This window comes from Cavia porcellus, unplaced genomic scaffold, assembly GCF_034190915.1.
Source record: "Cavia porcellus strain 051 isolate PalLab524CR breed Dunkin Hartley unplaced genomic scaffold, mCavPor4.1 scaffold_1, whole genome shotgun sequence".
Classification (NCBI taxonomy): Eukaryota; Metazoa; Chordata; class Mammalia; order Rodentia; family Caviidae; genus Cavia; species Cavia porcellus.
The window spans coordinates 96,816,873-96,828,906 of record NW_026947484.1 but is presented as its reverse complement, the minus strand read 5'-3'; the positions used below and the strand labels follow the sequence as shown (position 1 = coordinate 96,828,906).

At 42.5% G+C, this 12,034-nt stretch overlaps 1 protein-coding gene across 1 annotated transcript in view; it reads right to left on the bottom strand.

Annotated features, from left to right (window-relative positions):
• Mtap (methylthioadenosine phosphorylase) overlaps positions 1–12,034 on the bottom strand; it is a 51,884-nt gene that overhangs the window by 21,213 nt on the left and 18,637 nt on the right. The window lies entirely within an intron of this gene.

Sequence of the window (12,034 nt, the reverse complement as noted above, 5' to 3'; positions counted from 1 at the left end):
TTGGCTCACAGGTTTAGTGGGTTCAATCTATAGGTTGCAAAGTAGAAACCCCGATGGAAAGACCTGGTGGAAGAACGCTACCCACTTTATGATGCAACAAAGCAGAGACATAGAAAAAAGAGAAAGAACCAGCTAGAAGACATTCTTCCAGGTTGCTACTTCAGTGACATACTCCCAACCAGGTTCCACCTGCTAACTGCAACTCAGATAATAAACTCGCCAACGGATTGCATGTATGTAAAGCAAATGCATAGAATTGAGTGCCTCTTCCCTTATGGAAAAATTGTGGCCCTTTGTAGGCTTATAAACCCAGGGAGTGATGCTGTACTGAGGATGCAACATTGGTCTTCTGCTCCTGGTAGACTGGCCACTCAGCAGTGGTTGTCGCCAGGTCACTTGGTATGGGTGCAAGTCCACACTGCCCATGGACAAGCTCTATCTTTAACACCACAGTCAACTTGCTCATGAGTCTATTGGGCAAGATAGAGGTGGCTGAAGAAAGAGGTTGATTGCTCTTCACAGGATGGGTCAACCTATTCATTTTTCATTAACGTCCTTTTGGTGAGCATTTCCACGGGACAGATATTTTCACATGCTTTGCCCATATAGAGAGGTCTATCTGCAACATACTTCTCTGACTCTGACAACAATTTTCTAGTCATGTTCCTTTCAAGTTTCTGACTATCCAGCTAGTCCATTGACAATAGCCCAAGAATCCATAACATAGACATGCATTTGGCCACATTCTCTTCCAAGTAGGCATACCCAAAGTTCTCCCTATATGAAGATTTCCCTTCAGCACTGTCCTGGAAAGTAGATGCAGTGCTGCAGCCTGGCACTTTTGCATAATCATCTATAAATCAGGTCCTAGTCTTCTCTTTCTCTGACAATGAATCACAGGGTACACTCTGTGAGGCTATCAGTGTGTTCTGGGGTACAGAAGGCAGTATAGCAGGAGTGGAACATGAGTATCTGGTGCCACCTCTTTATAGAATTTACTTGTGTTTTCAAGACATGCTTGTGCTCAATCCTTATAAACCACTTCCATCTGATGGTGGATTGTTGTGCACATCTGCCTTTATGACTGCACAGTTCATCCTGGGGTCTCAGTTCAGAAAGAGCAGCTCAGGCCACATCCTAACCTGGTGACTCATGGCTAAGCACAGTATCAGAGGAAGAGGTAATTCTCAAAGGGAGAGTAATTGAATGCACTTGATGGTAGAGCCTTTCTCCAAAGCCCTAATGACCTCTACTTTGATTCCCCTAGAGGCCTACCAGAGGTTCCAAACAATATTCTTATTTGCCACTGACACCTTACAGACTATTGAATCTGCTGAATCATATGGCCCAAGGGATGCAGCAGTCTCCAAGCAGCCTAGATCTGTTGAAGAGGATCCCCTTGTATGAGGTCAAATACAACAACTGATCCTTTACTTTAGAAGGAATATGCTTGCATTCTACCCTTTTGGATTCCTAGAAATTTCAGAGTAAGAGGGCCCCTGAAATTTAGTTGAATTTATTTCCCATCCTTTGACATGCAAATGCTTTATCAGCAAGTCTAGAGTGGTTTATAATCTCTTGGTCACTTGGTTCAACCAGCAGAGCAACACTGATATGGTTTAGATCTGGAGCATCCTCCAAAAACCTCATGTGTCCAGATATGGGCTTTTGGGAAGGTGGCCGGTTCATAGTCGCACTATAGCTGACTTGCTGATAGGAGGTGGATCACTGGTATAATCTAGAAGAATCTACCTCCCTATCTCCTTCTAGATTCTTCCTTTTCTGCTTCCTGACTGCCATGGCATGAGATCCTGCCATGTTTTTGCCTTGGAGCCAGCCAACTTCAGATTCAAGATAAGAGCCAGAGTAAAATTCTTTTTCTTTTTTAAATTTACAGGTTTTGGGCATTGTGTCTCAGTGATGAGAAGTCTTAGTGATGAGTGTCTTGGTGTCTCACTAAGACAGTTATCAGTGTAATGGACAAGTATAACTTGTAGAAAAGAAAGGCAATAAACATCCTTGCAAACCAAGCTGTAACTGATACACCACCCAGTAGCACCATCAAGACATATTGCTGCCGGTCAAAAGCAAATTGCTTCGGTTGGGCCTCATGGATACATAGGGAGAAAAAAGCACCTGCCAAATTAATAGCTGCATATCAGGAACCAGAAATTGTGTTAATCCGGGAAGTAACTGGATAGAGCTGCCAAAGTGGGAGTCACCATTTGATTACATTTATGCTATCTACCATCCTTCTCCAGATCTATCTGTCCTCTCTCTACAAAGGTCAAATAGCGGTGTTAAATGGGGATATGGTATGAACCACCACTCTTGCGTCTTTTAAGTCCATGATGGGGGCATGGCATTAATTCCTGAAATCCCTCTAGGATGCGATAATGTTTTTGACTTGCTGTTTTCCCAGGTAGAGCCAACTCCAGTGGCTTCCATATGGCTTTTATAGCCATAACAGGTCTAATTCCACACATTAGGGAAACAATATGGGTGATTCTGCCAACTACTAAGTATATCAACCCCAGTTTTGAATCCTGGAACTGGAGAAATAACTACAGGATAGATTCCAGGATCTATTGGCCCTACTCTTAGTTGGACCTTGGCTGTAAGTCCCCTGAGATCATCTTGACTTCCACTGGTCCCTATTCTTACTGAAGAGCTTACAATGATGTTTCAGGTCTCTTGGAATCATCCTTAGTTCAGAACTAGGGTCTAGTAATACACAAAATCTTTGACCATTCCCTTTCTGCCAATGTATGGTTATCCGGTGAAAGGCAATATGACTCTGTGGAGAAGAATGGGAGAGACATCAACAGTGTAACTTCTTGGTAAGGTGACAGGATCCTTCCTCGAGGAGACCTGGCCTCTCTGTCATGCAGGGGGTTCTGAACCTGTAAACTGGCTCAGGTCTGGAAACAAGTTAAGGAGCATGATTCTCTGTTGCTATGATTTGGGGTAGATTTTTGTTAATTTCCCTGAAATTTCTCTGCTTATATAAACCCAGTAAAACTTCAGTAGGCTTTCTATCTACTTCACTTTTGAGTATACCACAACTGATTAGCCAACAACACAGGTCTACATGAGTCATCCATCTCAATCACCGCTTTGCCTCTGGTATTATGTGAAGTATGTCCTCTCTGTCTTTGGCAGATGTGTGCTGCCACTTGACCCTTGCCATACCAGGACCCAATTTTTATCCATCCATTTAAGTTTCCTAATTGTGTGGCTATGGTCCCAACCATAAGGTCTCGCACAACAGAGAAAAGAAATACGCAAGTCTTCAAGGATGTTAATCCCCTCCCCTGCCACAAATGTGTTTATGGTTATTACCAAAGGGCACATTTTCTGGACTCTCTCATGTGGAGTAGGTTTTACCTGGAAAATCTGCCACAGCACTCCCACTTCCCTAAACTCTGAAATTCATCAACAGTAAACCAAGGAGTATCAGTAATCTCTAGCTCATTGACAGTTGGCCACCTTTGGCTCCATATTGTAGTCAACCAACAAATAGATTATCAGCACCTTTTTTAAACTCCATGAACCAGACATGGTGGTGCACACCTGTAATCCCAGCACTCAGGACACTAGGCAGGAGGATTGCCACAAGTTTGAGGACATAGTAAGTTCTGAGGCAGCCTAAACTATACAGTGAGACCTTGTCTCAAAAACAAAATGAAACTAAACAAGACATCCATGAACCACCATTAAAAAACAGTCTCTACTTAATAGCCTCATACCAAGAAATTCAGCTTGATCCAGGTTTATATTCTTTACCCTACACTCTTAAAATTGATTCCTGTATCTGTTCCCCAGGTCTGTTTGTAAAAATCAGAAAACTCAAGAAGTCCTTTTGACATGTAGCATACCTCCTCATGGGTCATGCTGTGTACTGCACCTTTAGAGCTTTCTGAGATTTGAGCTTGGTTACAGCATGGATGCAAAAATCAGTGGTGAGGGTCGTGAGGTGCACAGGCATCATGTTGCTTGGTAGCTACATCAGGGAAGGTAACGATTTTCCCTGGTTCCACAGGATTAGTTTCCATGGGCAAGGGTGTAGAGGCCCACACAAGAAGTAGGTTGGGGATGGCTCTGACACTTGGAAGGGTAAAGAAAGTAGAGTCTGATATCCACAGATGACACTGGCAAAACACACTGACTCGACAGGCTTTTCAAAGGATAGCAATTTCTTTCTTCCTTTCTTTTTATTGCATGTAAGACTAAGTTGGTGTTATCTACAGCTAACGTGGGTTTTCCCCATTTAGTCTGCTGGTGAATATGTCAATCATATGTGGGAACACAGATGTACCCCATAACCTGCATTACTGATTTGTTTGGTGTTTCTTTTGAGATCAAGTTGGCATGATATGATTAAGAGTCACAGTCATCAACCTGCTCATCTTCAGAACCTATGATTATTTTACCTTACATAGCTAAGGGAAATAAGGTAGCAAATAGATTTGAAGTTGCTGTGAAGCCAACCTCAAAGTATATTAACCACATGGTAGTGATGTAATCATAATATTCCTTATGTGTGGAAAGCAGGAGACAGAAAAGTCACTTCAGAAAGATGGGTCAGGAGAAGACCTCCATCCTGCCCCTGCTGGCTCAGAAGACAGATGGGGGCCATATGCCAGGGAGTGTGGGGGAGAAAGGACAAGGAAACAGAATCTTTGCTAAGCGTCCAAGAAAAAAATGTGGCCTTGCCAATCTTTTTTATTTCTCTTTAGCTTAGTGAGACTCATGTTAGATTTCTAAGTCATATGATTATAGGATAATAAATTGTGCGTTCAAGTCACTACGTTTGAGATAATTTGCTATAGCATCAACAGGAAGCTGACATATGTGCTTGTTGGAGATAAAATTAGCCCAATCATGATTTCTCCAGTTGTTAAGCACTGCTGCTGAAGGTTTGTCCCTACCCTTGCTTCAACTAGTAAACCCTTCTAGTAAGGAGAGGAGATTAATTTTTACCTCTACATTAGATGGGGCTCTCACTGGAAAACTCATCATGCATGAAAAATCTTCTGCTACCTGCCTCTTCTGCCACTGTCAGAGTATGACATTTTGATGGGCCTCAAGTCAAGGATAACCCCTAAATTTGCCAAGCAGGGCTATGTTAAGAAAAATTAAATGTGCAAATAAAAAACTGCCCATGCAAGAGTGAGAGGCACAAAATTATGTCATATATTGGCAAGAAAAATAAATTCAAGATAGCCAAGGAGAGAACGCTGAGTACTTTTAAACACTAAATGGGGGAAAAAAAAAAACCTCTTGAGAAACTGATTGGAAGGCTGTCCCCTAAATCAAGATCCTGGAGTTAGTTACAAGACATCCATCTTTTAATATTTTTTTCTTTTGGGAAATACAGATTTGTAAATGAGTGCAGGGAAACACCTGTCTTTCAGGAGAGGTAAATACAACTATATATATATATATATATAATGGTTTGAGAATAAGGTCTGTTATGGCTTGTATCTTGATGTCCACCAAAGCCTGACTGCTCATATGTGAGGCTTTTGAGTGACTGGATCATGGGCAGGCAGTACTAGATTATGGATGTGTTATGACTAGATTAGTCCAGTAATTAGATCAGCAGAATTCTGGGACTTTACGTAAACCCACGCTGGGTATGAGTGGCTATGACCAGATTAGTCCACTAATTAGATCAGCATAATTCTGGGAGTTTACTGAAGACAGTAAACCCACGCTGAGTATGAGTGCACTAGCCATAGTGCTGCAGCCTGGATGGAATAAAAAGGGAAAGAAAGGAGGAAGCCTGCCATATACTGCTTTCCGTCTGCCCCGCCGTGGACTGTTTCTTGTTTGCCGTGGTGCCCTCGCAATGCCCTTTTGCCACACCACTCTACTTTGGAGCTAGCTGACTGAACCGAAACATCTGCAAATTATGAGCTAAAATAAACCTTTTCTCCCTTAACTGTTGGGTGTCAGGTGTTTTATTCTAGCAGTGAGAAAGTAACAGACCTGGCCTGTGTCTACAGCAAGGCCAGCACGTTGGAACGTTTGTCAATTTACTGGCAGAGCAAAATAAAGAGACTGAGTTTTGGGGAAGTGACTCTGCCAGGGGCATTGTCACTGATAGTGGCACTGACAGGAAGTTTGGACAGGAACAGTCACAGATGAAAAAATGGAGTGAGTGAGCTCTATTAGCCAGAAGGAAACGAAAAGTTATGAATCTGAAGCATCATTACAATCTTCCCACTGCTCCCATCTCAAGAGTGCTCTCAACCGGTTAAAGTGCCATAAGCAAAAGATGTTTATGCCCGATGATGACACAATACGTAAGTTATAGTTTTACCTGTTTGTTTTCTATTCTAGAACAGGAAGAACTGCTAAAAAGCAAGCTCAGTAGAAATACATGAAAAAGCATCCTAATTCTGACATGGACAGTGATAATACCTTAGGGCCTCAGTTTTCTCAGCTGTAAAATGGGATCCCAAGATATGCAGGGGACACTGTGATAATGAGCAGCAACACTGTAAGGGCCATAAAAGCATTTACCAAGCACCTTCATAAACAGCTTGGACCCTGGTCCAGGGTAGTATGTAGCTTTATCAAATCCTATGGTTGCTGAACCACTGTCCTAGGCTACTCAGTTGGGGGAAAACATGCACATATCTGATATATAAATCTAGAAAAAAGTATCATTTGGTGCTTTTATTTTTAAAATTATAAACTGTAAAGGGGGAAGACTATTGGAAAAGGCTTGGACATTTATCTTTTAAAATGGATTCTAGCGATTTCCAACCACAATAGTTATATGAGTTCCTACTTGTAAGGTCTAACAGCATCTGGCTACTAAAAACTTACTGTTTTCTTTCGCTTTGGAATGATCCGGAGACAGATCTGATCTTATTCTCAGAAGACCAGGTGTGATCAGATAATAAGCATTAATAATCCACTGCTTGGGGGGAAATAAACAGGAATCCTGGGCTTTAAGCCATGGAAGAAACCATTTCTACAAAGGTGACAAGAAATGTTAAAGCATTGGTCAAAGATCTTCAACAATAAAGACAAAAGAAACTAGGAAAATATTACATCAAACTAGGAAGGGTGAGATCTGTGAAAACAGCATGTGAGGGGATCACTTCTCCCTGGGCATTGCTATTAATTCATCCGTCATAGGTGGGTCGGAGTGACCCCTGCTCTATCAGAGGTGCAGGGATCAGATCCCAGGGGGAAGCAGATGGGCAGTGAAGCTAAGAGGAGACACATCAGGAAGAAAGAGCAGAGCAAGTCTCCTCTTGCAATTCTTTAGCCTAAACCTCCAAGACTAATTCTCGGCCCTGACCTGTGTCTGGGAGGAAGGAGACTTCAGAGACTCCCACCTGGGGCCACTGTTTTAGATGATGACATCATGGGGGAAACCCAAGCCAGGACTGGGTCTAGGGGAGGAAAAATAAACAGACATAATTGACCCTTCAGCACTGCGCTTACCACTGGGGCGCTTACCACTGGGACTTTCCTGATGAGTCAGAAGGCATCACAGAACTGCACCCAAGGCTTTTCTAATTCTTCTAGTGAGAGGGTAAGAGGCCGAAAATAATCTTCAGAGGGAGGACTCCAGAATTCTAAGGAGTCAATCCAACACCCTCATTTAGAACGTGAGGATACTAAAGGACAAAGGAATTTGGGGACAGAGTCAGGAAAAAACTCAAACGTCCTCACTTCCCCAGTGGCAATGCTTCCTGTGCATTCTTTAAGCACAACCTCAGCAGGCACAATAGGTCAGCATGTTAACCACACGTGGCCCTGAAAATTGCACACTGCTTTCTTTTATCTTCATTTTTTGCTTGTATTTTTCTCATTGTGAGGGAGACAGGGAAAAAAAAAAAAAAAACCCCTGTAAAACATTACTGATAAAGGTAACTTTTCAAAAGTAAGACCTCTCATCTTCCTCCTTTACTAGTAGGCTTGTGAGTTTCACCTTGAGAGATTTTGGAAAGTAACAGAAGCAGGTCCTACTAGATTGCTATTTCTTTTTACCTCCTACACTTAATATAACTTTCCAAGCAATTTATAGATCTAGTTGCTTGTTTTTAGACTTGTATAATACACATAAAGAACTGAATTTCTATAATAATGAAGACTGATGGCATAAAGGACAAAGGTCATATAGAGAACCTGCTTGAAGTTCTCGGCCGTATCCTTTCATGGCAGTGACAGGCCTCTGGTGAAAACAGGCCATGTCATCAAGTCTACACAGACAAAAATTCTGTAGCAGTATACTGCTGAAGCCGAGCTTTAAAGTGGGATGCTCAGGAGCCACCGTTAGCTGCAAGACTCATAAGCAGAAAAAAACAAAGGCCACAGAAATTCACAGTTACACTTCTAAATTTTAAAGTCTCATCCTAGCATTTGATCGATCCCTTGCCAAGCCACAGGCAGAGAGGAGGTAAGGTAAGTCTTGGGCATCAGAAAATGCCCATCATTGAGTCTGCCTGGCTGAAAGGAGAAAGTTACAACTTTTGCACGTAAAGGAGACACTGTCTATTTAAAGCCCTTTGTAGAAGCTACTGTTAACACCTCATAAGGCAGTCAGTCTGGACAGTGAACAGCAAAGAGAAGAAGACAAGATGCTGGAATGAAAGCACATGTAAAACCCTGGGGGGGAACTAAGACTCCCACCGGAAGAGCTGAGAGAGTGAAACCTTCAGAAAGCTGCTCTACTCTCACGGCACAGCCAGCAGCGGTGCAGTGGGAGCTGCCCTCACTCCTCCAGGACTCTGCACTTACAGATCGCGCTGCTTTGTCTCCCCTCAGGTGACACAGTGACCCTGCACATACAAGGGTCTGTCCCACAGGAGAGAAGCCAGCAAACTACAAATCTTGATGCTAAAGTCATAAGAGATTCTTTTCAATCACTCTGTTCTCTAGACCTTTAAGCAAAGCATATGAATAATCAAAAAACATGAATCACCATGTGTTATCTCTAGAGAGATAGAACTTTTTTATTTTTAGTTATTCATTTTTTGGTACTGGGAATTGAACTCAGGACCTCGTGCTTGCCAGGCAAGTGCTGTGCCACTGAACTATATTCTTTTCAAACAAATGATTTTATGAGACTCTTGTAGGACAGATAAAAGGTCCAATTCCCCTCCTGCTCAAATGAAATGTACTATTTGATGACCATCAAGAGGTAGAACAAGTCCCAGTCATGTCCATGTTCTGTTCTCTTGTGGCTCGGACAAAATGGACCTTCTACCAGTACAAGTAATGGGTTTGTCAAATCCAGGACAGCACAGGGCGCATACCAAAGCCACAGTCTAAGTCACTGACAAAACCTACAGCAGACAAACATCTAGAGGGTTTTTAATTTCTTATCTGTGAAGAAAGTCTTGCAGGGAGTCTGGGGTCTAGGGCAAGGAAAGAGTCAGGAAATCTGTCACTGCACAACGAAAATGGAAGTAAACATTCTTTTGGTATTTACCCTCTAAGACCAAGATATTCTGCTATTGACAGCTGCCCTAATCACAAATGAAAGATGACTATTTTTCCCTCTAAATACCTAAGGCATTTCCCCTATGCCAGAGAAAGACCCAAGGACCGACTGCATGCGCCCACGCTCACTTGGATCTGCTGCCACACACCAACCTTTGCTTCCTGTGCTCGCGCCCACACCTCACTTCCAACTGGCTGGGATGCAGCACGAGAGGAGATGTTCACAAAAGAACAACTCTACTTTCTTACAAGAACTTCCAGCCTTGTCAGACTACTCTGAGTACAAATCATCATTACAGTACAAATCTAATTTTTTTTTTTAAACTGAAAATCAGAGCCACTTGTCACTTTTAAATCCCAACCATTTTCAGGGTATGAAACGCGTGGTTCCTCTAGTGCCAGGCACCGGGGAGAGAAAGTGGTATGCTTGTAAGATCAGGTCTTACTATTCTGTTTTAACTCCTTCTGTTAAAAACTTATAATCGAATGATTACAATGATTTTTTAGACTAACACAATCTCCCATTAAGACACTCTGGGGTGGAATGAATTTTCTGAGATAATGTAGCAGGTGAGTTTGGGCAATAAGCCACGGTATGAGTTTCCAGATCGGCTGCAGAGCAGCACAGGGAACAGGATCTGAGAGTCACAGTGCAACCCTTCGTTGTGAGGGAGGGACCCATACATGGGTAGGTGAATGAGATGAAAACTCCTGATGAGTGCTCCAGTGCCCCACCTTGCAGCTCTGCAGGCTCTGAGTGGCTGTGCAGGACACTGCCATTCTGTCACACATGCTGGGGCTGTGGGGATCATTCTGGGAACTTCCAGCCAAAGGCAGCCCCACCTCCACCCTGTAATTCCCACTTGCTAACAGCACCAAGTCAGACTCAGTGTGAAGACTCTCAACCAGGGCACTATCATTTAGAAGCTGATGGCCAACAGCAGTAAAATGTGAACCAAATATCATGGACTTTCCATTGGCAACCTTAAAACAATAAAAGAAAATCAGGTAAAATTACCTTTAAAATCTTAACTAAGCTAATGTATCCAGACTTTTAATATATGCTATATATTAAAGTTAACAAATCATTGTAATATGCAATCAGTATAAAACCTGAGATTTCATGGTAAATTATATACCTTGATATCAACTACTGGATCCCGACAGCCAACCTGCCCACTCTCAACAGCACCCAGTTACTGAGCAGCTAACGTGCTAGATTCCACCAAAGGCTCTTGGTTAGAGATTTTGAACTTCCAAGGAGACATTAATGAGGCAGGTTTCCACAAGGACCATGAAACAAAAATATATACCAGAGGCAGGTGTGGTAGTGCGTGTCTGTAATTCTAGCAATTGGAGGCTGAGGTAGGAGGATTCCAAGCTGAAGGACAACTTGAGCTACATAATAAGTTTCAAGCTAGCCTGGGCAACGTAGTAAGATGCTGTCTCAAAACAACAAAAACGAAACCCAAAATAAACATACAAACAAACAAAAAAACCCTCCACTTCCCCCCCAAAATCCCAAACAAATAGACACACACACACACACACACACACACACACACTATCTCAGGAGATCTTAAGGTTATAGCACTAAGTGCCAAGGTAAAATGAAACTGATCTGATGGCAACACTTCTCTTTCTACTTTCTGTATTTCTGGCTCAACGGCTTTCTTAAAAGTATCACTATCTGAAATATCTATATTTACTACATATGTCAGAGACCTGAGAAACCTAATGGTGCACAGTTATATCACTTAGGTAACAATTTATCCCAGGCTCAGGGCCAAACTCAGCCTTTTCTGTTCATTGTCACCTATAATACTATACATCTGTAGCATTCTGAGTACAGTTTTGTATTCTGCTTTTCAAAACAATCATATCACAAACGTTCTCTTGAGTCATTATTTCCAAACACCTACACTTGGATGGGCTTAGAGATTTTGATCAAGATGTTGCCTAAACACAAATTCTGGTTTAGCCCTCTGTGACCTTTAATTTGATTGTCAACCTGACTGCACATTTAGCAGACTAGCGGGGCACGCTCCTGGGTGTGTCTGCAGGTGTTTCCAGAATGAGTGGCATGCAGGCTACAAACTAAAGGGTGAAGACCTACCATGACCGTAAGTGGCTCCATCCACTAGGCTGATGGCCTAGATACAATGAAAGGGGAAGACTGGGGGGTTGGGGTGGGAATTGACCTGAATTTGAAAATTTCCACTCTTCAGCTTGAGCAGATAAGTCTTTTGCTACTGCCACGACCTGTGGACACTGGCCTCCAGTTTCTTTCAGCCTCTCAATATAGATTCACAGCAGTGACTCTCCAGAGAACTTCTAGATCTTCAGTGTCAGGCTGGTGCTACAACCTTGATGACTCTTCCAGATTTTTGAACTGAGTAGCTAGTGGATGCTGTAGTTCTCCAGCACACAGCCATTGTGGACTTCACCACCTTGGATCCTCTAAGCCTATCCAGTTATCTCTTTTCATATATATATATACATATATATATATCACACACACACACACACACACACACACACACACACACACACACACATTTTT